Raw genomic sequence first — 23,776 nt, 5'->3', positions numbered from 1 at the left:
TATACTGTGAGAATGCCCGGCAATTTGATTGACAGGTTGGTGTGCACAGGTTCTGTTAAAGTGCAGTGTTGTGTTTGCAGAAGCTGCCGCTCACTATATTGTAAGCATGCCCCTGAACCTTGATTGACAGCCAGCTCTGCAGCACATTTGTGCACATCGATCTCTCAAAGTGCCAGTGTGTGGTTAGAATATAGTGGTCGTCATCTGCAAGCACGACACCGCACTTTGATTGACAGCATCGGTGCACAGCAGTGGTGCTGTGAGAGATGACTGTAGCCACTCCCTGCACTACCCTATTACTGATAGCAAGCAGCTCCAGGGAGGAAATACATCTTTTTCTCTCTGCAGCCGGTGGCCAAGAAGAATAGTAAAGCATAGATGCATAGATAAACCCCATTTTTGTAGATAGTGATTTATGAGCTGACAAGTTCCCTTTAAACATATTTTTGCTTTTTTTCACTTTTATCTGTATCTGTTTCTTAGTATATTTGATAAGACTAATTTTTCTATGGCCCGTAGTCTTTAAAGGCAGACACTGTTTCCTCATGTTTTACTAGTATTGAGTATTCCTGTGTAGGAGGGTGGTGCTGTTATGAACAATAAGGAACACGCTGTTACTTTAAGAGACTGCACCCCCTTGTCTGGCATGACGGAATGTTCTTCTCCTCCCCTGCAATAGACTGAATAATGGACTGGACTGTGCAGATGGCAGGGGTGGAGCCTGAACTGTTTGTGTGAGCTGAGGCTGTAAGAGAGAATAACTGTGTCCTGATATAGCTGCAAGAGAGGACCCACAGCCTGTAACGGAGTGGAATTGTGAGATTTGACAGACTTTTCCGGGTGCAGCGAGGGTGGCTGTCCTGTGTTAGTTCGAGGAGCCACGAAGATACCGAGAAAGGGATTTACAGTTTCCAGGAGCATCTCCAGGACCCAGAAGCAAGGAGAAAACCACGTTTCACGGAGCTGGCAGAGATCCGTGCGCACCACCGTACTAGACTGCTGGGGGCTCCCGGGACTGGATCTGAGTCCCCAACATCACCGTGAGTTTGTTCCTGTTTTGTGCACGTCAGGGCCTAGGGTAGGCTTCATTAGTCAGAACATGGCAGCCGTGTGGCCTGCTTAGTAAAGGCCAGGGAGATTATACGTAGAGTAGCACAATTCTTTGTTTATTGTTTGCATTTACTTGTGTAACATATGTTGAGTCTGTAACAGTTGGAGCACCGTGCTAATTTTTGTAAATTATCTTTTGCCATTGCATACCCCTGTTTGCATCTTCCTCATCCACTTCATTCCTTGCCTTCCAATAAATCTACCCTTTGTTGTTTGCACCAAATCTTGTGTACAGTAGTCTTCCTGCACCGTGGTGGTCCCCAAGCCATCGCTTCAAGTGGCGCTGCGAGCAGGGTACTGTCACCAAGATGGAGGCAGAAGACAGCAACGGTGGGAATGCTAATGTTAATGGAGATGCTGTGGGCATTGGTGGAACCCCTGTAAGGAAATTCCCTATGGGCACCATATTTAGTGTGCTACCAAGGTTTGATGGCAATAATATGCCACTGTCTGACTGGGTGTCTCGGCTGCAAAGCACCCTGAAGATTTAGAACATAGCGCAGGACACCTTCACGCCAAATTTTTCTCTAGGCTGCAGCGGGAAGAAGAAGGAATTTCTCTGTATGCAACAGCACTGCAAGAAGTGTTAGCAGAGGTGCATAGAAAGGAGGCGGATGGATTTGGCGGCATGGGCTCTAAAGACCGGATACTCCGGGAGCAATTCATTCTGGGACTGCACAGCACATCCTTGAGGTGAGCACTGTCAGAATGGGTCCGGGCAGATCCAGCTCTTACGTTTCATCAAATCCTGGCAGAAACAGTGGCCCGAAGTAAAGAAGAGAGCTACGCGTCTGGGGTGATGTGTGTCCAGGGCACCAATACCAGAGGGGACCCAAACCATCAGGAGGTGCTGGTCCAGGTGGTGCAAAACTTGCAGTGGTCCCTTGTCACCATGCAAGAGAAACTGACCCAGATGGAGCGAAGAGTGGGGGAACTACAACAGTCTGACCCACCGTACTCATGCAACCATTCTTCGGGCCGACCGATATGGGATCAGTGGGAGCAAGCCCCCTCTGGTCAGGCATCGGAGGCACGAGGACAGGCTCGAGGTGCCCCCCGGCGAGGAGGAGGCATCCAATGCTGGGAATGTGGAGGATGGGGGCACCTTGCCAGAGACTGTCGGAACTATACTCAAGGCCAGCGGAAGCCACTGTTAAACTACCAACCCCCGCAGTAGTGCGGCACTCTGAGGGGGAGGCGAGGAGAGAGGCCGCTCCATATCATAATGAACACTTGATTGCTGGGTGTCCCATCCTACGTGCTGAATTTGAGGGAGTTCTAGTGGATCGGCTGATAGATACCGGGTCACAAGTGACGACGATGCCAGAAGCGTATTTCAGGCAGCATTTCCAGGCCCTGGCCAAGCCAGAAAAAGAGACATTGATCCAGTTGTTTGCTGCCAACCAACAACCAATCCTGGTCACAGGGGTCGTGTGGATGAATATTCAAATCTGTGTGCAAGAAGTGGGGAGAAAAGGGATCCTGTTGGTCCCTGAGCCTATCAAAGAAGATGTGCCTGTAGTACTGGGAATGAATATTCTACATGAACTCGATCAGATTATGTTTACCAAACGGGGATCTGGATATTGGAAGAAGGCTACTACACATAAGCCTACTCAAGAAGCCCTTCAACGACTGATCGGCGTCTGTGGGATGCAGAAGAGTGTGCCATCTTATCAGACAGTGGGGGTCATCAGGGCTCCTGGTAAAGAACCTGTAATACTGCCTCCCGAGCGAGAAACTATAGTATACCTTCCAGTGGGGACTCATCGCAACCTTGATGGGTTGGAAGAGATTGTTCAGCCTGAGGTAGGCGGAGGAGTGGACCAAGAAGTCATGATAACTCGTACAATAGCTGTGGTCCAGTGAGGACACATCCCACTAAGAGATTTGAATGTGGGCCCGGCGGAGGTCACATTGCCGCGAGGGACAGATCTGGCCCTGGTGTTCCTACATAAAGGCGAAGTGGTGAGTCAGAAGGAGATGTCTTTATCGCCGAAAGAAGGTGCGGGGTGGACTCTAGCAGTTCCTGCGGGGGCCGAAGAGATGCCATCTCCGGAGTGGAGTGGAAAGGTGATCCTTAATCAAATGGAAGTGGATGTGAAGGTTCTGGGCCCTGAGCGTGTGCAAGCAATAGAAACTATGCTGTGGAAAAATCAGGCCGCATTCGCCGGTCACGCCGAGGATTTTGGCTGTACTGAAGCCATCACGCATGAGATACCGACCGGGGAAGCTCGTCCGATTCGAGAACAATACCGCCATATCCCGCCCAAGATGTATCAGGAGGTGAAAACATTACTGAGGCAGATGCTGGATTCAGGAGTGGTGCAGAGTAGTCAGAGCCCTTGGGCAGCCCCTGTGGTGCTCGTCAAGAAAAAGGATGGGACCATCCGGTTCTGTGTAGATTACAGGAAACTCAATGCCTGCACTGTTTGAGACTCGTATTCATTGCCCAGCATCTAGGAATCCTTGACAGCATTGGAGAAAGCTCAGTACTTCTCCACCCTGGATCTAGCAAGCGGATACTGGCAAGTAGCCATGGCATAGAAAGACAAAGAGAAAACCGCCTTCATCCTCCCTATGGGGCTATTTGAGTTTAACCGGATGCCCTTCGGGCACGTTTCAATGACTGATGGAAAAGTGTTTGGGAGACTTAAATTTTGAGGCTACCCTGATCTATCTGGATGACATCATTGTGTTTTCGGCCTCATTCAAAGGACACCTTGCCCGGCTTGGACAGGTACTCGGAAGACTGCGGGCTCATAACCTGAAGGTGAAACCAAAGAAGTGCCACCTCTTCAAGAGAGAGATCAAGTACCTGGGCCACATAGTGTCACAAGATGGAGTTCTACCCTCGCCAGAAAAAGTGGCTGCTATCCAGAAGTGTCCAGTCTCTCGAACAGTGAGAGAACTCCAGGCCTTTCTGGGGTCACTGGGTAACATAGTAACATAGTTAGTAAGGCCGAAAAAAGACATTTGTCCATCCAGTTCAGCCTATATTCCATCATAATAAATCCCCAGATCTACGTCCTTCTACAGAACCTAATAATTGTATGATACAATATTGTTCTGCTCCAGGAAGACATCCAAGCCTCTCTTGAACCCCTCGACTGAGTTCGCCATCACCACCTCCTCAGGCAAGCAATTCCAGATTCTCACTGCCCTAACAGTAAAGAATCCTCTTCTATGTTGGTGGAAAAACCTTCTCTCCTCCAGACGCAAAGAATGCCCCCTTGTGCCCGTCACCTTCCTTGGTATAAACAGATCCTCAGCGAGATATTTGTATTGTCCCCTTATATACTTATACATGGTTATTAGATCGCCCCTCAGTCGTCTTTTTTCTAGACTAAATAATCCTAATTTCGCTAATCTATCTGGGTATTGTAGTTCTCCCATCCCCTTTATTAATTTTGTTGCCCTCCTTTGTACTCTCTCTAGTTCCATTATATCCTTCCTGAGCACCGGTGCCCAAAACTGGACACAGTACTCCATGTGCGGTCTAACTAGGGATTTGTACAGAGGCAGTATAATGCTCTCATCATGTGTATCCAGACCTCTTTTAATGCACCCCATGATCCTGTTTGCCTTGGCAGCTGCTGCCTGGCACTGGCTGCTCCAGGTAAGTTTATCATTAACTAGGATCCCCAAGTCCTTCTCCCTGTCAGATTTACCCAGTGGTTTCCCGTTCAGTGTGTAATGGTGATATTGATTCCCTCTTCCCATGTGTATAACCTTACATTTATCATTGTTAAACCTCATCTGCCACCTTTCAGCCCAAGTTTCCAACTTATCCAGATCCATCTGTAGCAGAATACTATCTTCTCTTGTATTAACTGCTTTACATAGTTTTGTATCATCTGCAAATATCGATATTTTACTGTGTAAACCTTCTACCAGATCATTAATGAATATGTTGAAGAGAACAGGTCCCAATACTGACCCCTGCGGTACCCCACTGGTCACAGCGACCCAGTTAGAGACTATACCATTTATAACCACCCTCTGCTTTCTATCACTAAGCCAGTTACTAACCCATTTACACACATTTTCCCCCAGACCAAGCATTCTCATTTTGTGTACCAACCTCTTGTGCGGCACGGTATCAAACGCTTTGGAAAAATCGAGATATACCACGTCCAATGACTCACCGTGGTCCAGTCTATAGCTTACCTCTTCATAAAAACTGATTAGATTGGTTTGACAGGAGCGATTTCTCATAAACCCATGGTGATATGGAGTTAAACAGTTATTCTCATTGAGATAATCCAGAATAACATCGCTCAGAAACCCTTCAAATATTTTACCAACAATAGAGGTTAGACTTACTGGCCTATAATTTCCAGGTTCACTTTTAGAGCCCTTTTTGAATATTGGCACCACATTTGCTATGCGCCAGTCCTGCGGAACAGACCCTGTCGCTATAGAGTCACTAAAAATAAGAAATAATGGTTTATCTATTACATTACTTAGTTCTCTTAGTACTCGTGGGTGTATGCCATCCGGACCCGGAGATTTATCTATTTTAATCTTATTTAGCCGGTTTCGCACCTCTTCTTGGGTTAGATTGGTGACCCTTAATATAGGGTTTTCATTGTTTCTTGGGATTTCACCTAGCATTTCATTTTCCACCGTGAATACCGTGGAGAAGAAGGTGTTTAATATGTTAGCTTTTTCCTCGTCATCTACAACCATTCTTTCCTCACTATTTTTTAAGGGGCCTACATTTTCAGTTTTTATTCTTTTACTATTGATATAGTTGAAGAACAGTTTGGGATTAGTTTTACTCTCCTTAGCAATGTGCTTCTCTGTTTCCTTTTTGGCAGCTTTAATTAGTTTTTTAGATAAAGTATTTTTCTCCCTATAGTTTTTTAGAGCTTCAATGGTGCCATCCTGCTTTAGTAGTGCAAATGCTTTCTTTTTACTGTTAATTGCCTGTCTTACTTCTTTGTTTAGCCACATTGGGTTTTTCCTATTTCTAGTCCTTTTATTCCCACAAGGTATAAACCGCTTACACTGCCTATTTAGGATGTTCTTAAACATTTCCCATTTATTATCTGTATTCTCATTTCTGAGGATATTGTCCCAGTCTACCAGATTAAGGGCATCTCTAAGCTGTTCAAACTTTGCCTTCCTAAAGTTCAATGTTTTTGTGACTCCCTGACAAGTCCCCCTAGTGAAAGACAGGTGAAACTGCACAATATTGTGGTCGCTATTTCCTAAATGCCCAACCACCTGCAGATTTGTTATTCTGTCAGGTCTATTAGATAGTATTAGGTCTAAAAGTGCTGCTCCTCTGGTTGGATTCTGCACCAATTGTGAAAGATAATTTTTCTTGGTTATTAGCAGAAACCTGTTGCCTTTATGGGTTTCACAGGTTTCTGTTTCCCAGTTAATATCCGGGTAGTTAAAGTCCCCCATAACCAGGACCTCATTATGGGTTGCAGCTTCATCTATCTGCTTTAGAAGTAGACTTTCCATGCTTTCTGTTATATTTGGGGGTTTGTAACAGACCCCAATGAGAATTTTGTTACCATTTTTCCCTCCATGAATTTCAACCCATATGGACTCGACATCCTCATTCCCTTCGCTAATATCCTCCCTTAAAGTGGACTTTAGACAAGACTTTACATAGAGACAAACCCCTCCTCCTCTCCGATTTTTACGATCCTTTCTAAACAGACTGTAACCCTGTAAGTTAACTGCCCAGTCATAGCTTTCATCTAACCATGTCTCGGTTATTCCCACTATGTCAAAGTTACCTGTAGATATTTCTGCTTCTAGTTCTTCCATCTTGTTTGTCAGGCTTCTGGCGTTTGCGAGCATGCAGTTTAGAGGATTTTGTTTTGTTCCAATCTCCTCACTGTGGATTGTTTTAGAAATGTTCTTACCTCCCTTCTGAGTATGTTTTCCTGGGTCGTCTTTGTTCGAGTCTAATGTTTTTCTTCCCGTCCCCTCTTCTTCTAGTTTAACGCCCTCCTGATGAGTGTAGCGAGTCTTCTGGCGAATGTGTGTTTCCCAGGTTTGTTGAGGTGTAGTCAGTCTCTGGCGAGGAGTCCATCATACCAGTAATTCACACCGTGGTCCAGGAATCCAAATCCTTGTTGTCTGCACCATCGTCTTAGCCAGTTGTTTGCATCAAGGATCCTGTTCCATCTCCTGGTGCCATGCCCATCTACTGGAAGGATAGAAGAAAAAACTACCTGTGCATCCAGTTCCTTTACTTTCTTCCCCAACTCTTCAAAGTCCTTGCAGATTGTCGGTAGGTCCTTCCTTGCCGTGTCATTGGTGCCAACATGTATCAGAAGAAATGGGTGGACGTCCTTGGAGCTGAAGAGCTTTGGTATCCTATCGGTCACATCCTTGATCATCGCACCTGGAAGGCAGCATACTTCTCTTGCAGTTATGTCCGGTCTGCAGATGGCTGCTTCTGTGCCTCTCAGTAGTGAGTCTCCCACCACCACCACTCTTCGTTGCTTCTTGGCTGTACTTTTTGCTGTCACTTGTTGCTGTGTGCCCTTTTCTTTTTTGCTTGCTGGTATTGCTTCATTCTTAGGTGTGCCATCTTCATCCTTTACAAAGATTTGATATCGGTTCTTCAGTTGTGTGGTTGGTGATTTCTCCATGGTCTTCTTGCTTCTTTTGGTCACATGCTTCCACTCATCTGCTTTTGGAGGTTCTCTGACACTTTTTGCACCTTCTGTGACCAGTAGAGATGCTTCTGTTCTGTCTAGAAAGTCTTCATTCTCTTTGATGAGTTTCAAAGTTGCTATTCTTTCTTCCAGACCCCGCACCTTTTCTTCTAAAAGGGCCACTAGTCTACACTTCTGACAGGTGAAATTGGATTCTTCTTCTGGTCGATCTGTGAACATGTAGCACATGCTGCAGCTCACCATGTAGGTTGTCACATCTGCCATGTTGCTCCTAGATCCTGCTGACTTGCTGTGTGTTTTCCTTCTTGTGTAATCTACTCAGCCAAGCTCTCTTGCAATAATGTCCTACAGGCAAAAATTTGCGGTTTGGTGATGCTTTCGAAGCAGCTGGTCCCGGCTGTACCCAACGATCTTCTAGCTTAGGGAGACTTCGCTTCTCCCAGAAGGCACCTGGAATATGCAAATTAGCCTCCTGAAGCTTGAATCCCTGGTTTGGTGATGCTTTCGAAGCAGCTGGTCCCGGCTGTACCCAACGATCTTCTAGCTTAGGGAGACTTCGCTTCTCCCAGAAGGCACCTGGAATATGCAAATTAGCCTCCTGAAGCTTGAATCCCTGGTTTGGTGATGCTTTCGAAGCAGCTGGTCCCGGCTGTACCCAACGATCTTCTAGCTTAGGGAGACTTCGCTTCTCCCAGAAGGCACCTGGAATATGCAAATTAGCCTCCTGAAGCTTGAATCCCTGGTTTGGTGATGCTTTCGAAGCAGCTGGTCCCGGCTGTACCCAACGATCTTCTAGCTTAGGGAGACTTCGCTTCTCCCAGAAGGCACCTGGAATATGCAAATTAGCCTCCTGAAGCTTGAATCCCTGGTTTGGTGATGCTTTCGAAGCAGCTGGTCCCGGCTGTACCCAACGATCTTCTAGCTTAGGGAGACTTCGCTTCTCCCAGAAGGCACCTGGAATATGCAAATTAGCCTCCTGAAGCTTGAATCCCTGGTTTGGTGATGCTTTCGAAGCAGCTGGTCCCGGCTGTACCCAACGATCTTCTAGCTTAGGGAGACTTCGCTTCTCCCAGAAGGCACCTGGAATATGCAAATTAGCCTCCTGAAGCTTGAATCCCTGGTTTGGTGATGCTTTCGAAGCAGCTGGTCCCGGCTGTACCCAACGATCTTCTAGCTTAGGGAGACTTCGCTTCTCCCAGAAGGCACCTGGAATATGCAAATTAGCCTCCTGAAGCTTGAATCCCTGGTTTGGTGATGCTTTCGAAGAAGCTGGTCCCGGCTGTACCCAACGATCTTCTAGCTTAGGGAGACTTCGCTTCTCCCAGAAGGCACCTGGAATATGCAAATTAGCCTCCTGAAGCTTGAATCCCTGGTTTGGTGATGCTTTCGAAGCAGCTGGTCCCGGCTGTACCCAACGATCTTCTAGCTTAGGGAGACTTCGCTTCTCCCAGAAGGCACCTGGAATATGCAAATTAGCCTCCTGAAGCTTGAATCCCTGGTTTGGTGATGCTTTCGAAGCAGCTGGTCCCGGCTGTACCCAACGATCTTCTAGCTTAGGGAGACTTCGCTTCTCCCAGAAGGCACCTGGAATATGCAAATTAGCCTCCTGAAGCTTGAATCCCTGGTTTGGTGATGCTTTCGAAGCAGCTGGTCCCGGCTGTACCCAACGATCTTCTAGCTTAGGGAGACTTCGCTTCTCCCAGAAGGCACCTGGAATATGCAAATTAGCCTCCTGAAGCTTGAATCCCTGGTTTGGTGATGCTTTCGAAGCAGCTGGTCCCGGCTGTACCCAACGATCTTCTAGCTTAGGGAGACTTCGCTTCTCCCAGAAGGCACCTGGAATATGCAAATTAGCCTCCTGAAGCTTGAATCCCTGGTTTGGTGATGCTTTCGAAGCAGCTGGTCCCGGCTGTACCCAACGATCTTCTAGCTTAGGGAGACTTCGCTTCTCCCAGAAGGCACCTGGAATATGCAAATTAGCCTCCTGAAGCTTGAATCCCTGGTTTGGTGATGCTTTCGAAGCAGCTGGTCCCGGCTGTACCCAACGATCTTCTAGCTTAGGGAGACTTCGCTTCTCCCAGAAGGCACCTGGAATATGCAAATTAGCCTCCTGAAACTTGAATCCCTGGTTTGGTGATGCTTTCGAAGCAGCTGGTCCCGGCTGTACCCAACGATCTTCTAGCTTAGGGAGACTTCGCTTCTCCCAGAAGGCACCTGGAATATGCAAATTAGCCTCCTGAAGCTTGAATCCCTGGTTTGGTGATGCTTTCGAAGCAGCTGGTCCCGGCTGTACCCAACGATCTTCTAGCTTAGGGAGACTTCGCTTCTCCCAGAAGGCACCTGGAATATGCAAATTAGCCTCCTGAAGTTTGAATCCCTGGTTTGGTGATCCCTGGGTACTTACCGCCGGTTTGTTAAAGACTTCGCGAAGGTGGCGGTCCTCTCAATGAGCTGCTGAGGGGGACTGCTGGATTGCCGAAGACCCAGTACATCCCTTGGCCCAGAGACAAGACGAGGCCTTCCAGGCTATAAAGAATGCCCTTACCTTAGCCCCGATTTTGGCCTACGCAGATTTCGATCAAAGGTTCCTGCTGTACACAGATGGTAGCCTTCATGGACTCGGTACAGTACTTTCTCAGATACAGGATGGATATGAGAGAGTCATCGGGTATGCCAGCAGGTCCCTGCGAGACAGCGAAAGAAACCCTCACAATTACAGCTCTTTCCGGTTAGAGCTCCTGGGCCTAGTGTGGGCCATGACAGAGAAGTTTGCGGGCTTCTGACAGGTACCAAGATTCAAGTTCGAACAGACAATAATCCCCTGGTCCACCTTGAGAATGTTAAATTTGGGGCCTTAGAACAACGGTGGGTGACTCGCCTAGCCAAATTTGACTTTACCATCCATTATCGCTCTGCTACCGAAAACGCAAATGCTGATGGGCTGTCAAGAGTGACTGTGGAGACTCCAGCGGGGGATCTCAATGAGCAACTCGTGGAGGAGGAAACCCCAGACTTCAAAAAGTTCAAGCCCCCAATGGTTGCAGCCCAGTCAAGAAGGGAGGCCTGCGCATTACCCCGGTCCCTGGGGAGAACCAATGAGGAATGGGGACATGTTCAGGATGAAGACGAAGGGCTGAGACATGAAATGGTGGGTAACTCAGAAGCGGAAGCCTGGCAAACAAGAGACAGATGATCTGGACTCTGAAATGAAGAGTGTGTTACACCAGTGGGATAGACTGGAATTGCGAGAGTCAGTGTTATATCGTAAGAGACAACAGCCAAAAATATGGAGTTAAGGTGGCAGGTGGTCATCCCAGGAAGAATGGCTCAAAAAGTAGCTAAAGAAGCCCACGAATTTGGAGCTCACTTGGGCCTCACGAAGACCTACCAATGGTTATGGCTATGTGTATTGCCCCCGGTTGGAGTCTGTGCTGGAAGAGGTTTGTCGGCAATGTCGGCAATGATCGACTATCTCCTCGTGGGACACTCGGCCCGGGGGCTACAGTACTGTTTGGTGATGACCGATCATTTCTCTAAGTTCGCAGTAGTCACCCCGACTAGAGATCAGACTGCCGAATCGGCAGCGCGAGCCATCTGTCACGACTTTACCCGGGTGTATGGGTCCCCAAAGCGCATCCACTCAGACCAAGGCGCATGTTTCCAAGGCAAGGTGATGGAAGAACTGTATCGTATGTATGGCATCGAGCAGTCCCGGACCACCACTTACCACCCTCAAGGTTACAGAGCATGTGAACGCTCCAATCGAACCTTACTTCAAATGCGGAGAATGTTGGAGGAGGATTAGAAGGCGTGTTGGCCATACTACCTGACAGAGTTGGTCTGGACCTACAACAATCGGGTCCACTCCACCACGGGTTATACCCCCTATGTACAGCTGTTTAGAAAATCTGGATGAGAGATCATTGATCTGAATTTGGAACAGCCGAGGAGCTGATGGAGCGAACTGTCACCTCATGGGTGAAAGAGCATCGGCAACGATTACAAACGATATGGCGGTTGGCGGGTCAGCAGCTGCAAGAAAAAGAACATATGGGCCGCAAACCGACTCACGAGTTACCGCTCCAACCCGGAGACCGAGTATTAGTCAGAGAGAAACATCCCAAGGGAAAACTAAGCGAGAGATGAAAAGTACAGCCTTACAGAGTAATCAAGCAAGTGTATGCTAATGGCCCTGTCTACAAGGTGCAGATTGAGAGTGGGGCGTCTGCCCCTAGAGTGCTTCACAGAGATATGCTGCGGCCCTGCCAGTCTGAGGCCTGTTCTACACCATTGCCGCCTGAAGGCGCTACTTCACTTCCTGAATCTGTCATGCCTGATGGTGAAATCGATGACGAGTGCTGGACCGTCCCTGACACCATAGGGGGTCCTCAGCCACACAGAGACGGTAATCCCATGGATATACCATTACCACCACACGAGGACGAGACCAGACAAGAGCCCACGATTACTCCTGCAGCAAGTGTTCCTCCGAAAGATAGTCAAGCCTTGCCTGATGGCCAAGAGCTTCGGAGATCCCAGAGGTCTAATGCAGGGGTTCCACCAGTCCGATATGTAGAACAGTGTGCCCTGTCTGTTTTTACAACCTTGTTGCCTCCTCTATAGGTGCTGTTTCCGCATTGCACATTCCTTCATTACACTTTGACCTTGATACTATGATGGCCGAGGACGACCATCATTAAGAAGGGAGGCATGTAGGAGGGTGGTGCTGTTATGAACAGTAAGGAACACGCTGTTACTTTAAGAGACTGCACCCCCTTATCTGGCGTGTTGGAATGTTCTTCTCCTTCCCTGCAATAGACTGAATAATGGACTGGACTGTGCAGATGGCAGGGGTGGAGCCTGAACTGTGTGTGTGAGCTGAGGCTGCAAGAGAGGAGAACTATGTCCTGCTATAGTTGCAAGAGAGGACCCACAGCCTGTAACGGAGTGGAATTGTGAGATTTGACAGACTTTTCTGGGTTCAGCGAGGGTGGCTGTCCTGTGTTAGTTCGAGGAGCCATGAAGATACCGAGAAAAGGATTTACAGTTTCCAGGAGCACCTCCAGGACCCAGAAGCAAGGAGAAGACCATGTTTCATGGAGCTGGCAGAGAGCTGTGCGCACCACCATACTAGACTGCTGGATCTGAGTCCCCAACATCACCGTGAGTTTGTTCCTGTTTTGTGCACATGTCAGGGCCTAGTGTAGGCTTCAATAGTCAGAACACGGCAGCCGTGTGGCCTGCTTAGTAAAGGCCAGGGAGGTTATACATAGAGTAGCATAATTCTTTGTTTATTGTTTGCATTTACTTGTGTAACATATGTTGAGTCTGTAACAGTTGGAACACCGGGCTATTTTACGGACAAGCTAAAGAATATAACTCTTGTAAATTATCTTTTGCCATTGCATACCTCTGTTTGCATCTTCCTCATCCACTTCATTCCTTGTCTTCCAATAAATCTACCCTTTGTTGTTTAGAAACTCATCTTGTGTACAGTAGTCTTCCTACACCGTGGTGGTCCCCCGGCCATCGCTTCACCTCTGTGCAGATTGCTATAAGCAGCGGCATTTAGCTTTTGGCTTATTTCTGTTACCTCTATACGTCTGCACTATGGACCTTGTAACCCTTTATTTTTAGAGGGTTTAATACAGGATACAGTTGAATTAGTTTGCTTTTCAGTGATATCTGATGTTACTTCCTAGCGTACTAATATATTACATTGCAATGTATTTATATTTCCTACCTCACCTTTGATAACTTATATTGTATGTAATGGTTTTATTGTTGATGCCAAAGGGTATAAAGTAATAAATGTAGAGCTCAGGGACTGGAGCCAAGCACTGTAATTTCTCTCGTACCCTTAGTCAATTAGATATAGTGTATAGATAAGTGTCTTTACTCCAGGACACAGAGCTGGGACTTGCTGGGAACCCGCAACGCCGCCATTACCTCCAGCTGAGTGTAATATTGCACAATACCTAACAAACATGTTTCCAACATACGGTTCCCATCAAACCCTCAACTTCTGCCAAAACTCTTTCCACGTGCCGAGGTTGTGACCAGAGTCGCTGAAATGATCCAGACGTTTTATCATCACTTGGGCGACTCTCGTCTTCCAAGAAAATGTTACACAGTAAATATTCCCCTATGTCCTAGAAGGAAAAGCATTGTGTTATCACATTGTAACCATCCTGGAAGGACTCCAAAAAGAACATAAAGCCTCACTCTCCCCAAATACAGAGAAGCCCTGCTGAAGAGTCAGGAAAAACAAGCCACACTCATTGTCATTCCGAGCAGAGAATCACTTGTGCGCTGGAACATTACCTCATCCTGGTCTAGAAGGGCTATATTCACCAGAAGGGGTGAGGGCTCCTATTCATGAAGATCGACCTATAAATGAAACAAATAGGACAAAAAGTTCATTTTTTTATCTCAATGAGCTTTATCTAAATTTAGATAGATAGATACAAGTGCTTCTCACTAAATTAGAATATCATCAAAAAGTCAATTTATTTCAGTTCTTCAATACAAAAAGTGAAACTCGTATATTATATAGACTCTTTACAAACAGACTGATCTATTTCCAGTGTATATTTCTGTTAATGTTGTTGTTCTGTTACAGCCGATGAAATCCCAAAAGTCATTATCTCAGTAAATTAGAATAATTAAAAAAAACACCTGTAAAGGCTTCTTAAGCATTTAAAAAAGTCACTTAATCTGTTTCAGTAGGCTCCACAATCATGGCGAAGACTGCTGACTTGACAGATGTCCAGAAGGCAGTCATTGACACTCCACAAGGAGGGTAAGCTACAAAAGGACATTGCTAAAGAAGCTGGCTGATCACAGAGTGCTGTATCCAAGCATATTAATGGAAAGTTGAGTGGAAGGAAAAAGTGTGGTAGAAAAAGATGCACAAGCAACCGGGATAAAAGCAGCCTTGAAAGGATTGTTAAGAAAAGGCCATTCAAAAATTTGGGGAGACTGCTGCTGGAGTCATTGCTTCAAGAGCCACTACACACAGATATATCCAGGACATGGGCTACAAGTGTCACATTTCTTGTGTCAAGCCACTCATGACCAATAGACAACGCCGGAAGCGTCTTACATGGGCCAAGGAGAAAAAGAACTGGACTGTTGCTCAGTGGTCCAAGGTGTTATCAGATGAAAGTAAATTTTTGCATTTAATTTGGAAATGAAGGTCTTAGAGTCTGGGGGAAGAGTGGAGAGGCACACAATCCAAGCTGCTTGAGGTCTAGTGTGAAGTCTCCACAATCAGTGATGGTTTGGGGAGCCATGTCATCTGCTGGTGTAGGTCCACTGTGTTATATCAAGAGTCCAAAGTCAGCACAGCCATCTACCAGGACATTTTATGGCACTTCATGCTTCCGTCTGCCCACAAGCTTTTTGGAGACGGAAGTTTCATTCTCCAGCAGGACTTGGCACCTGTCCACACTGCGAAAAGTGCCAATACCTTGTTTAAAAACAACAGTATCACTGTGCTTGATTGGCCAGCAAACTCGCCTGACCTTAACTGTTGTGAATTCCGCTCTTGGGCTCGCTCCGGTGGTTGTAAGTGGCATTTTTGTGAGTTCTGCTCTTGGGCTCCCTCTTGTGGTTTCTAGTGGTATGGCTGCTCCTTGGATTTAGCTGTCTTCAGCTGCTTCCACTGATCGTCTTTTCTGCTCGGCTATTTATGCCTGGCTCTTTCCTTCAGCCAGTGCCACTTGTAAATGGTTCCTGGTTGGATTCACATCTCTTTGGATTTCCCTGTTATCCTGACCAGTTCAGCAAAGCTAAGTTTTTGCTTGCTCTTTTCTGTCCATAGATTGTGGACTTATCCGTTCTGTGCTTTCTATGTTTGTTCAGCTTATCAGTATGAATTAATTCTGTCTTGCTGGAAGCTCTGGGCAGCAGATTTACCCTCCACACCTTTAGTCAGGTGTGGAGATTTTTTGTAAACTCTGCGTGGATTGTTTGTAGTGTTTTATACTGACCGCACAGTATTCCATCCTGTCCTATCTATTTAGCTAGACTGGCCTCCTGTGCTCATCCTGGTTTCATTCTGTGTATGTCTTTTTCCTCTCCACTCACAGTCATTATTTGTGGGGGGCTAATCTATCCTTTGGGGATTTTCTCTGAGGCAAGATAGTTTTCCTGCTTCTATCTTTAGGGGTAGTTAGCTCATAGGCTGTGACGAGGTGCCTAGGGAGAGTTAGGAGCATCCCACGGCTACTTCTAGTGTTGTGTTGAGCTTAGGGACTGCGGTCAGTACAGTTACCACTTCCTTCAGAGCTCGTTCCATGTTGCTCCTAGACCACCGTATCATAACAGTACAAGTGGCCAAAAATGAATTAAATGCATCTCAAAAGAAGGAAAAGAAGGTTCTGAACCATTTTTTTTCCTGTGCTCTGGTTTGTCTCTTTTTTCCTCTTGATATCTGGGTGGTTCAGGATATATGCTTTGGAATGGATGTTCAGGGTTTGTTTTCTCGTGTGGATCAACTTGCTGCAAGAGTACAGAGTATCCAGTACTATGTTGTCCAGACTCCGGCTTTAGAGCCTAGAATTCCTACTCCTGATTTGTTTTTTGGGGACAGATCCAAGTTTTTGAACTTTAAAAATAACTGCAAATTGTTTTTTGCTTTGAAACCCCGTTCTTCTGGTGATCCCATTCAGCAAGTAAAAATCATCATATCCTTGCTGCGTGGTGACCCTCAAGACTGGGCTTTTTCTCTTGAAACAGGGGATCCGGCATTATTGAATGTAGACACATTTTTTCAAGCGCTCGGATTATTGTATGACGAACCTAATTCTGTGGATCATGCAGAAAAAACCCTGTTGGCCTTGTCTCAAGGTCAGGAAGCTGCAGAATTATACTGCCAGAAATGTAGAAAATGGTTTGTGCTCACTAAATGGAATGAGGAGGCTCTGGCTGCTATTTTCAGAATAGGTCTTTCTGAAGCCCTTAATGATGTTATGGTGGGCTTTCCTACGCCTGCCGGTTTGAGCGAATCTATGTCTCTAACCATTCAGATTGATCGGCGTCTGCGCGAGCGCAAAGCTGTGCACCATATGGCCGTGTTCTCTGAGCAGAGTCCTGAACCTATGCAATGTGATAGGATTTTGACTAGAACAGAAAGGCAAGAATTCAGACGTCAGAATAGGTTGTGTTTTTACTGTGGTGATTCTGCTCATGTTATCTCTGATTGCCCTAAGCGTACTGACAGTGAGCTACTAACAGCTAAATCTAATGGTCACTACTCCCTGCTGATTCTCCTTCTGATCCTCCGCTCTTATTCATTCTCATCTGGACTACGGCAACTCTCTATTGATCAGTCTCCGTCTAGCCAAACTTTCTCCTCTCCAATCTGTCCTGAATGCGGTTCGTATTTCTGTACAGCCACTTCACCGATGCCTCCATCTTATGCCAGTCATTACACTGGTTATTCATTCACTACTGAGTACAATAGAAACTTATCTCTGTCACCTACAAAGCTCTCCACAGTTCTGCAACATTCTATATGTCATCCCTCATTTCTGTCTATCATACAACCCATGCCCCCCGTTCTACAACTGATTTTAGGCTGACAGCCTTCAAAATCCAAACCTTGCACCTCCGTCTCCAAGACTTCTCTCGTGCTGCGCCATTGTTCTGAAATGCACTACCCCAGACAATCCTAATAATACCTAGCTCCCAAGTTTTTAAGCGTGCTTTAAAAACACATCTCTTTGGACAGGTCTGTCACCTTAACTTTACCCCTGTTCCCTCCTTCTAAATGTCAATCATAATCTGCTCCCTCCTATTCATCTGTCTTCACATCCTCCATTCACCCAATAGCACAGGGTAACTGCACTTAGGTAAATACTGGCTGATGAGCGGACCATGCAGCTTTACATGAAAACCAGCAAATTAGGTTTAGGGTCTCAACAAAGGGGTACACCTTGTAGATGGCTGTTGGGCTCACACAAATTGGCCAATTTGAGTGCTAAGTACTTTCTTTTTTTTATCATGTGTTCTACAGCAGTAAGGCAATTTCATATATTCAATGTTTACATATCTTAGCGTTTCATGGTGCAAATTTAATTTATTAGTTATATAGAGTGGTTCTTTGAGCTTGCACCTGTTCACACTTGTCTTTTTCTGTTTGGAAGTGCCAGTAAGTTTGTTTTATTTATATCAAAACTCTTATTACTTATAATGATGGCTGGACCGTACATAACAAGTATGTTCTACCTATTGTGTCACCTTATTTCCTTAAAGACTGCAAGCTTGGGAACAGGACCCTCACTCTTACTGTAACTGTTGAACTATGAGTTACGTTATATTGTCTTTATTGTCTGTACATGTCCCTGCTTAATTGTAAAATGCTGCGGAATATGTTGGCGCTACAGAAATAAAGTTATTATTATTCTAGTTGTACTACTATTTAATGTACTATTTGCTAATTCTTAGCCTTTGCTGCCATCTAGTGACAATTTGTTGTATAGGCGTTTGTGTGAGGTTGGGCCTATTATGGGTGGAGCTGAACAAGCCAACAAAGGAGGCATTATTTATCATTATGAAATATCAGAGAACACAATTATAGCATTAAGTACATTGTTTTATTCCAAATAAGACAGCTCAATAGCAAAGTGTAAATGACATAATGAACATGAAAACAAATTAACACAATGATCAAACATAATAAGTGGGTAGAGCTAAATGTATGCAAGCTGAAAACTCATTTAGAAAATTATGATCCAAGGTGCAGCTCATATAAATGGCGGAGTATAGGACTAGAGACAATCTTATGAATTTATAATTTTGAAGTGATTTACTACTATAAATAAATATAAACGTTGGAAACAGATGGCAGGTTCCATCAATAATATAAAAGTAAGAAAATTAATTTTACTACACATTTAACTTTTTTCATACCATGTAATACTGAAAATGATGTGTTTCGAGGAACCATACGTATGCAAATCACTAATTTTAACAGAACATTGACAGCTAGTCTGTAATAGCTAAACATCTAGTCTTCTTCTTGTATGAACCTACAGCAACTTACAATGATATGTACAGATTAATAAAATTATTTTATGCAGCGGTTTTCTTTAGAGATGCGGTACAGTAATGGGAACAAACCATACCCCTTGTCACAATTACCACTCAAGTGTGTCTAGACACTGCAATAGACACATAATGTATATTATATCCTATAATAAGCCACTAGTCCATATAGAACATTGCAGACTGAGCTGACTTTAACTCTCTGAAGACCAAGCAATTTTAGGTTTCAAACATGAGATGGATTTTTGTTTTTTTTCATGGATGCCAATTTTTTTTTAGATTTTTGAAGAAGCTGTTTGACAGCTTGTATTTCAATTACACTTTTCAACAATAACATTTACGTATTGTTTTTAATAAACTTGTGAACGTTATTCGTTTTTTGTCTCTGACGACGTACACCGGAAAGGATGATCAACTATGTAACAGGGTATAAAGTAACAATTAAAATGACATTGAAAAGTCAAGTGATTACTGCAACATGAAACAAGCAAGGTCTTGTCTGCAGATTATACTGAGTAATCATATTTATTGCATAGTCACATCCTATCAGTATGAGAACACTCACAAGTGATTGAGGAGAAGAAAATGTGCAGATGAAGCTTAAGCTTCATCCTGTCCAATGAAGGACATTATATATAGTAGTAAAACATTATGTACTAAAATTGTTAGATAAGTTTAAAGGGATCCTGTCACCATTTTTTTGTTCGTTAGAGAAGCACTGCTACTAACTTTATTTAGTAAATGTGTATGTACATGCACGTAGTGTAGTGTGAGTGTATTAATATGCTCACCTACCGCAGCTCTCTGCGGTGTCCAGCGCCGTTCAGCTCGGCTTCTCTGTGATGTCACCGCTCCATAGACTGGCACGGTTATCCTTCGCTCTGTGACCCCGGAAGTGGCTTTTACAATAAAAGTCTATGGAGCGTCAGAATGAGGCTCCATAGGCTTTCATTGTAACAGCGACATTCAGCTCATGCATAGCGCATAGAATGAGCCAGATAGTCAAATTTGCCGTGACATCACAGAGATGCAGAGAAGAACGAGGCTGGACACTGGAGAAAGCGGTGGTAGATGAGTATATTCATACACTCACAAGAAAAAAGGAAAAATTATCATCCTATGTCTAAGGGAGCGTGTATGCACCAGAAACGCGTCAGGATTTCACATGTGATTTTGTATCCTCAGTTTTTTAGTGGTTTCACAATAAAGTCCTCTCTTATCGCTGGATGGTTGTACCGGATCTCCTCTTTCGATATAGAAAACAGTATACAGCTCCACGTGTCCCATAAAAGCATATTTTATTGGAAATTCGTTAGAAAGGTAATGTCCAACATGAGAAGTCACAATCCCCCATATAGAGTTATGCACTTGGGCAGACGCGTTTGCGGTTCTTAGTCATTGCATGACCTCTTTGTCTTCTTTAATACGCCCACACTACATTACATGCATGCACACATTTACTGCACACATAAGTTAGTGAGAGTGCTTCTTTAAAGGGGTTTTGTAAATAGAGAAAAATAGAGAATGAAAATATTATTAAGACATTACTAATAGCTTTTGATTACCAAATTTACCATATCACACTTGCTTGGTCTTCAAAGGTAATTAATGGTTGAAAAAGTAGAGGATGCAGCATCCATATGTGGTAAAGTCCATTATTTATTAGGCATTAAAAATACATGAGCACCATTAAGAAAAAGGTTTACTTTGCTATGCATTTCAGGCCAATGTGGCTCTTAATCATACTGTTTTCTTTCTTTTTCTCCTGTAATCACTGATAGAAACGTGCCCTGGAATAAGAGAAATGCTTGTGACCATGTGCAGTAGAATGCTTCGCCCCTCTCCCTACACTATTTCAGATGCCTGTGAAAATGTGCAGCAGGAAACTTTGCTCCTATACTCCATACTGACAAGTATGCCACTCAGCTTGTCACAAAAACAGGAAGGACAACAGTGTGAGCGACAGTGTGGACAACATTGAGAGCAGACTCTTCTTACCTCTGCACTCCTTGTATCTTCAGTATTAGATCAGATAAGAAGGGTGGACAACAGTGTGAGCAGCCTTATATTACCTCAGCACTTCTGGTAGCTCCTTACTAGATCAGAATGACTGTGTGGACAACATCTGAGCAGACTCTTCTTACCTCTGCACTCCTTGTATCTTCAGTATTAGATCAGATAAGAAGGGTGGACGGCAATGTGAGCCACCTCTTCTTACCTCTGCACTCCTTGTATCTTCAGTATTAGATCAGATAAGAAGGGTGGACAACATTGAGAGCAGACTCTTCTTACCTCTGCACTCCTTGTATTTTCAGTATTAGATCAGATAGAAAGGGTGGACCGCAGTGTGAGCAGACTCTTCTTACCTCAGCACTCCTTGTATCTTCAGTATTAGATCAGATAGAAAGGGTGGACAGTAGTGTGAGCAGCCTCTTCATACCTCAGCACTCCTGGTACCTTTAGTTTTAGATTAGATAGACAGCAGTGTGAACATCCTATTCTTATGTCTGCACACCTCTTAGTTTCCATATTGAATAAGAAATGCAAGGTGGACAGCAGCTTGAGCAGCATCTTCTTACTTCAGTATGCCTCTTATCTACAGTATTGGATAAGAATGACAAGGTGGACATCAATACGAGTAGCCTCTTTTTACTTGAGCACTCCTGGTATCTCCAGAAATAGATCTGAAAGACAGGGTGGACAGCAGTGTTAGAACCTCTTCTTCCCTTAGCACGCCTTTTATCTCCAGTATTGGATAAGAAAGACAAGGTGGAGAGCAGTGTGACCAGCTTCTTCTTACCTCTGAGCAGTTCCTGAGTACCCTTATCATATTTCAGCAACCCTGGTATCTCAAGTATTAGATAAAAAAGACAGCATGGGCAGCAGTGTGAGCAGCTGCTTCTTACATTTGAAACCCTGGAATCTCTTCCAGAAAGAAGGACAACAGAGTGAGCAGCTTCTTCTTGCCACAGTAGAACAGATTCCTTTTCAATAAATCTTTAAAGACAGGGTCGATAGAAGTGTGAGCATCCTCTTCTTACCTCAGCACACCTGATATCTGCAGTATTGATCAAACAAACAAAATGGACAGCAGTGTGAGAGGCCTCTTTTTACCTACCTAATATCTCTTAATATTGTTAATATCAGATCAGAAAGACAGGGTGGAGAGCAGTGTGAAGAGCCTATTCTTACCTCAACACTTCTGATAACTCAATAAGAAAGATGGGATGTACAGCAGTGTGAGCAGCATCTTCTTACCTTGGCAACCCTGGTGTCACCAGTATTAGATAAGAAAGACAGTGTGGACATCAGTGTGAGCAGCCTCTTCTTATCCTCAGGACCCTTGGTATCTCTAGTATTAGATCAGATAGACAAAGTGTACAGCAGTATGAGCTGCCTTTTCCACCTCAGTATATCTGCTAGCTCCATTGTTAGATCAAAAGTTGGACAACAGTGTAATTAGCCACTTCTTACCTTAGCACCTTTAGTAACTTCAATAGTAGATCAGATAGGATGTACAGCAGAGTGAGCTGCCTCTTCTTATATCAGGAATCCTGGCATATCCAGTATTAGCTAAAAAAGACAGGGTGGACAGCAGTATGAGCCGCCTCTTCTAATCTCAGTACTCCTGCTATCTCCAGTATTAGATCAGATAGACAGGGTAGACAGCAGTGTGTGCAGCCTCTTCTAATCTCAGTACTCCTGCTATCTCCAGCATTAGGTAAGATAGACAGGGTAGACAGCAGTGTGAGCTTCCTCTTCTTATCTCAGCACCCCTGGTATCTCTAGTATTAGATCATAATATCATGGTGGACAGCAGTATGTGCAGCCTCTTCTTACCTCAGTCCTCTTAGTAACTTCAGTATTAGATCAGATAGACAGGGTAGACAGCAGTGTGAGCGTCTTCATCTTATCGCAGCACTCCTGTTATATTCAGTATTAATTCAGAGTATCCACTTGGAGCACATCTTCCTACATATAAAGGGAGATGCAGAGATTCTTACTGCAGATGCTCACAGGCCTCTGTCCTATTAATATTCTATGACAGATTTCTCATTTTTAATAATTTCAGTTATTTATCAATTATTCATAATGGAGTTTTCTTTCTGAAATATTTTTTTCCATACCCAAAGAAGCCCTTTACAGTACCATTAGGATTCTATTAGGCTGGAGAACATCTCTCTGTTCAAATTTCTGCTTTTATAAGGATAGAAAACTAAAGTTATAAACCTGGTGGGCACTGAACTCAATAGACATTTAGGTGGTATTTCAGTAGGGAGGGTCTAGTCACGGTCTCTTTGGGGTCAGCACACCCACATTGTCTGGGTTTATATCTAGCTAAAGACATCTAGCACTGCTCATACAGGTGTCAATCAAGGAAAATTGGCTTTGACCAGAAAACTGCATTCCTCTTTTTTAACGTATATTGTGGGTATAAAAGTGGAGCATTTATCTAAACTAACCAGCAATTTTCAGTAAAAGTATAACAATTGGTACTGTGTACAAAGGTGTACCTTTAGAGGGTTTATTCAATCATATATATTGAGGACTTATCCCTCTGTCTATTAGAAGGGTGTCTAGAGCAGAAGACTCTCCCATATGATGCGCTATAAGCTCTAGTATATCAGTGATGCTCTGACGTTGCATAAAAGCCATGTCAACTGATCCAGTCGGCCATTCCGGAAAGAAGCACATGTTCATTTCATAGCCATGAACAAGTCATAGCCATATCTCAAGTTACTGATTTTATTGCATTATATGGGTTCTGTCTGGCATGAGGACGCCGGCTGCGGTTACGCTTATGAAATTATAAAGCTGGCTTTTATCCAGAGAAAGAGAAGGTCATAGTAGATGTGGGTTCAGGGACTGGACACGCATCCTGTTAGCATCTGCTATATACCACTTTCTATTGCTTACACATCAAAATAATTTTCTGCTACTAGTAATATTTATTACGACCTTAT

At 44.5% G+C, this 23,776-nt stretch overlaps 1 long non-coding RNA gene across 1 annotated transcript in view; it reads right to left on the bottom strand.

Moving 5' to 3' along the window:
- The window catches only part of LOC138675464 (uncharacterized), a 32,336-nt gene extending 11,417 nt beyond the window's left edge, over nucleotides 1–20,919 (bottom strand). Inside the window, exons 1-2 of the long non-coding RNA XR_011320683.1 lie at nucleotides 20,811–20,919; nucleotides 14,085–14,150 (exon numbers count right to left, since the gene is read on the bottom strand). This is a non-coding gene — a long non-coding RNA (uncharacterized lncRNA). The remainder of the gene's footprint in view (nucleotides 1–14,084; nucleotides 14,151–20,810) is intronic.
- Nucleotides 20,920–23,776: the final 2,857 nt, after the last annotated feature.

The sequence above is a fragment of the Ranitomeya imitator genome, chromosome 4, assembly GCF_032444005.1.
Source record: "Ranitomeya imitator isolate aRanImi1 chromosome 4, aRanImi1.pri, whole genome shotgun sequence".
Classification (NCBI taxonomy): Eukaryota; Metazoa; Chordata; class Amphibia; order Anura; family Dendrobatidae; genus Ranitomeya; species Ranitomeya imitator.
The sequence above is the reverse complement of the archived record's forward strand: the minus strand, read 5'-3'. Positions and strand labels throughout refer to the sequence as shown.